General features: G+C 34.3%; 1 protein-coding gene across 6 annotated transcripts in view; it reads left to right on the top strand.

The window, feature by feature from the left end:
* LOC108753835 overlaps positions 1-5,760 on the top strand; it is a 138,674-nt gene that overhangs the window by 129,044 nt on the left and 3,870 nt on the right. The gene's annotated exons all lie outside the window — the stretch shown is intronic.

Genomic DNA, 5,760 nt, shown 5'->3' with positions numbered 1-5,760 from the left:
ATATATATATATATATAAAACTTTATTTCGAGCCGATTGAATGACGTTAATTAAATACCTCCGGCTTTAAATCCAAATATAAATTTAATTCGTTCTGCTGTCTGATGTGAGGGAAGCATAAAAGAGCCATTTACTCGCGATTGAAGTACAAGCCGATTGAAGTACGTGCGTGATAGTTCTGATCCCGTAAAAATGCCTTTATGGGCTGACACGGGAATCGAAGTAGATAGGAGGACGTAAATTTTACTGAACGTGACCCTACATTTCCAGAAATTGCTTGTCACTCAGAAAGAAACGCGACTTTGCCAGACGGCGAAACAGAAGGGCCGCGCATTCGACGCGGGATTTGCGTTCAAGTACAGGAACATCGTTCCTAGTTAGACTGTGTCTATATGGAGTGTAGCAAGTCGATATCACGTAGAACTTCGAGGTTTCGATGTGGAGACACATGAGCAATGCGTGTGAATGCACGACAGTTGTTGACCTTAAACACTGTTTCAACTGAACTGTGTGTAGCCGAGCTGCCATGAAATACCTTAATGAATAGCACGCTTTTACTAACTCAAATATGGTAAATGTAATTCACATACTAAAACCGTGTGTTATACAGGATAGTTCAGTATTCTGCCGAAGGGCCACTTTGTAGAAACACGATGCTTTATCGTCGTTTTCGTGATTTTAGTCGAACATCACAACTCTTCAACGATTGATCCTTTAAGTATACTAATATCTGTTATCGATATTATCGAATATTTGTATTTGATTATAGAAATACTTTTGCTATGTACACAAGGATTCCGTAAAAACTTTTGCTATTACAAATACGTAACAAGCTTTTCGTGAAAGCAGTCTATTAATTCATATGTTAATAATTCATAGCAACCATCTTAAGACCAGAGAATTTACAGAGTGAATGCTGGCATTTACAGGCATCGAATACGACGCCATAAATAGCGAAAATATTTAAAATAACTCTCGTACCTTCATCTCTCTGGTAACTCGTTCTACGCGCAACGTCGTTCGTGAACGATGTGGCATGGTCAAGAATTTCTATTGCTGGAATAGTACAAATTTTCCTCCGTAAAAACACGCGAAAGTTTGCCGATAAGCTAATATGTCACTTTACATAAATTCTCATATCAAGCGATACTAATATTTGTAACAGGAATATTTTAGAATAGAATATATGTTCTAATAGAGTGACAATATACCAATATCTCATAAGTAAAGTTTTAGTTACGTTTAAGTCCCTTGAAAATCTGACACACTGACATTTGTAAAAAGTGATATATCATGCTAGTAAATTTGCGACATTGGGAATCACGAGATAAAATGGAACATATTTCGAATTCGGTCAAACTCGGATTGCAGCGATATAGCCAATCACCATAAATCCGGACAGTCGTTTTATGCACTTTGTACGTTGGCCAATGTCGATCACGTAATGGAACAAAATGTGGATAAAAAATAACATGTTTTTAGGAATGTTTTTCGTGAATCACATTTAATTGTAAATAATATACAAGTGACAGTTTTCGAGGTCAACTGTCAGATTTTATAAGTTATTGTAAGATATAATTTTGTCTGACAAATTGTATTTCTACTTTATCATTAAACTATTGCAACGGATGTAACGAATTAATACAGTAAAAAAGCAGAATTTGAAAAAGCCATTAAGCCATTTAGTTTGTCCTGTACTATTGAAAATTTCATTGACTTGTCTTTTGACTTTTTTACGGTCAATTGCTTTGACTCATATTTTGCTTCGATGAAATTATAGTTTTTGGGTATCTATTACAGAAAACAGAATTTGAAAAAGTTAAACCATTTTTAAGAAATTTTGTAAATAATAATCGGACAGACAGATGTGGACGGACAACCATCAATTTAACACATTATGAAAAATAAAGTAGTTTGTTAAATGCTATTCTACTTACTTGTAAGTGTACAAGAAAATTTTTTAAGGGGAAAATAATATCCGACTATCCGATCGAATAGTAAAAAAAAGTACCGGATAATACCGAATGATATTTTTTTGGATATTCGATGCATTCCCAATTACTTTAAAGGTTTTACAAATTTGTGAGAAAAAGTATTCTCAAATTCTTCATTGATCATCTTAAAATATTCGCGCAAACGTGTCACTAAAAGTAACATTTAATTTTCTTCGCGCAATTTATCGTACAATTTCTCGCTGGTGGTGCCGACGAAAGGTGTCACTTACGCGCAGTAGTGGGTTCTCCAAAAGCGGCGGGTAGAACGATGCATTCACGAAAACGTGCAATGATTCCGGGCGTATGAGCATAACAATAAACCACTCTAACTCACGGAAGCAGAAGGAAGCATCCACTTGTGCAATCTCTCTTCCCGTGTTCCTCTCTTCGCCGTTTACTCATATGCCTGCGGAACGGTTTTGCAGTTTAACTTTGACAGAGAGAGGGGGGGGGAAGGAAGAAGAAGAGAAAAAGAGTGTGTGTATGAAAGAGAGAGAGAGAGAGAGGAGAAAGAAGACGTAAAACAATCGAAAATATCGCTAAAAAATGTTGATGCTAATAGATTATAGTAGCTTTTTTCGATATAGCGGAAAAGAATATTCACGCTATTCTTATATTGCTATACAATGACAGAATTTATCCGACAAGATTTACGATTTCGGCACGTTTCATTGCTTTCTCTGGTCATTGGGCCAATTTTTCGGCACGTTTTCCGCACGACGTGACATTCAATTGATAAAAAAAATTTTTTCAATAGCTATAAATCGATAGATGCGTGTGGAATACACTATAGAAAGTAATCAAATTAGATGGCGATATATATATATATATATATATATATATATATTGTGTATGTAAATATATATATGTATATATATACACGTTAAAATTTTTGATCGCGTATTTATTTTAGAGTTAGATCGATGTATTTAAACTTTTTGTTAATATAATTATAGCAAATTTTTAACAATAATAAATATATATTTGAAATAAAGATAAATAAATTTTAATAAATAAAAAATCTTGTTATTGATTTACATTGGTATTTTACTAACGTATAAACTAATGAAGAGAAATTTTTGAATTATAAGAAGTAGTAGAAAATTCAAGATGTTTTATCTGATGGACGCTAATGAAAATAGATTAATGAGGAAATAATTTGTTATATATATCATTAATAGCTTAGATAAAGCTAAACGATTTTTCTGTTAGACACAATTGATATAAATATATTCTTTATTGAAAATCATTTGCGCATTAATTATCGTGCCTTTACTCTCAGTTGCCTTTTAATCTGTCCTTTTTTTTTTAATAAATAATTTTAGATGAGTTACATTAATATGTAAGAGAATATGTTAAGAAACATTTATATATTAAACATTATTTTCATCCAAATAAGTCCCGAAAATAATATACTTTAATTTTACCGTACTTATTCTACCTTTGTACAAACTGATTTTCCATCGCGTTAAGCATTTTGGATTTAGATGAATATATTCTCGCTGTCGGAGCAACGAGTTCAACTTGGGGTGGTGCACAAAAGATAAACGCCGGGAAATTATACATAGCGCGACCACCGGGACATGGAGAAATATACGCAAACGTATAGAAGAAAGGGGGTTGGCATCTCTTTGAACTAGCGAATGAATGCATTTGAACATGGGTAAACGCGGACAACGCACATGTGACGTCGATATAAATTACTCTATAGTTTAACGGTGCATTCCAAGCTGGATCCACGAGTACAGTAATAATGTAGGCAAACATTACTCTGTGTCAGTGGCGCGTAAGACGGGCCTGGTGAAATTAGTTATTACTATGTAAGCATTGAATGTATAACGTGACTTGCGTACAATGTGTCGCGTAATGTACGTTCGCAGGACTTTCCGCATGCGAAGTTTCTCGGTCAGCAAATGCTGAACTTACTAAATGCACTTGTTATGATGGATAGCTTGCATCACCTGTGACACGTCATACGGTAAAACAGTTTAAAGATACGTTTTCTTTTATGTCAAATTTCCAAAATTATTTATCTTTGAAATTTAAGCAAATTGTTTTTTCAAGGAAAAATTTTCCAATAATTATTTAATTAGTATAGAAATGAAGAAATTGAAATACGTATATTTTGTTTGTTTCAGCAAAATTTGAATGTTTTTTTCATGTAAACGAATTTACATAAAAATCCTACGAGCGATTACAAAGTTCGTGGTCTTAATCCATCTTATACTTAACCGAAGTCTTGTTCACCGCATCTAAAGTGTGTGTCTGATAATTTAATTACGGTACTACTTGCGCGAGTATGCAAATTCGCAACGTTTTATGCAAGGCAAGGTTGCTGTGTCAGCGGAGCGATTTAATCTCAAGAAATATCGCTCGATACTCATAAAAGGCATAAAGAATCTGTTAAATACCAGAAATACAAAAAATATAAACTCTGGGAGTATAAAACAAAGGCATATATTAACAAAGATATTGTATAAAATATTATCAGAGAATATCTAGAATAAATGGAAAAATACAAGTTATAGCTGATTTTGTAGGATTTTGTATATCTTTTTAAAGGAACTCTACATTACTACGAAAGAAATCTTGTTGAGAGAATAATTAAACCGGTTATTTTCCTCTTTGTCAAGAGAAATCACTTTATCCATTGCGAATGCGTTGAGTACTAAACACTTTGTGCTTAAACTACAACAAACGTGATATAAAGTAGCATTTCAACGAGTTACTCTCACGCTGCAACCACTTAAGTAAACGAGGAGCAAACAGGCAAAATCCGCGGCAGCGTCGCCATTCTACGAGACAAAGGATGGCACGCAAGAGGCAGAAGCGAGGAGAGACACGGACGAAGATGGATCGCGTCGATCCTACTTGCTTCATGCATTCTATGCACCGCGATGTTTCGCAAGTTCCTCCTTTGCGCTTGAACCCTTCCTGCGTAATGTGTAACGCTCTACTGAAATTTCACGAAGGCATTTAGCGCGACACCTCTGTAGCCGATAAATGTTGAAAATGTAGAACGACGGTGACAAGAAGACGTAACGTCGTGCCATGATGTCGAGGTGCACCGACGAATTCTGTGCGAATCTTGCAACGTCATTGTCGAGAGGAGGTAGCTCGCGTAAGCTACATGGAAAACCTCTAGATGAAACGAAATGATATAATTAATACTGTCCTTTTGTCACCCGATATTTTATTTGACTTAAGTCTTTAACTGGTACAACCATGTTGCGGATTATGAAGTATTGATCGAGGCTTTGATGCAATGTCAAGATTGCTGTCATAAACGCACGCTGCAAATGCAGTAACATATTGTATTTACACAAAATAATGATCTAACTAAGTTAACTAACAAGTAGGGAGACCGAGGCACTATGACGGGGTATTCAGGATTGCGTTCGCAGATCAGCGAAACACTACCTCCAAGTATCATTTTATTCTTGTTCATCGAATGTTATTAAATAAGGATATAATAATACTCGGAGATACTCGGTAGTGTGTTTTCGTATGCGATTCAGTGTTTAGATTAATATAACTAATATTATATTACAATTGTTATTTTGTTGCTTATACTTTATATCAAAGTTGCAGTGATTAAACTTTGTTGTCTCGAGACGTACGTATCGTTAATGGTTTCTGTGGTGCAAAAGTAAATTTTTAATTATTTAAAAATGCTTTAATATTATCTTTGTAGTAAAAGATATCTTTTTTCATTTTACTATACTACAAATAAATTATCTGTCACTTACTTTTATATATATATATA

Source organism: Trachymyrmex septentrionalis, unplaced genomic scaffold (genome assembly GCF_001594115.1).
Source record: "Trachymyrmex septentrionalis isolate Tsep2-gDNA-1 unplaced genomic scaffold, Tsep1.0 scaffold72, whole genome shotgun sequence".
NCBI classification, from domain to species: domain Eukaryota; kingdom Metazoa; phylum Arthropoda; class Insecta; order Hymenoptera; family Formicidae; genus Trachymyrmex; species Trachymyrmex septentrionalis.
The sequence above is the reverse complement of the archived record's forward strand: the minus strand, read 5'-3'. Positions and strand labels throughout refer to the sequence as shown.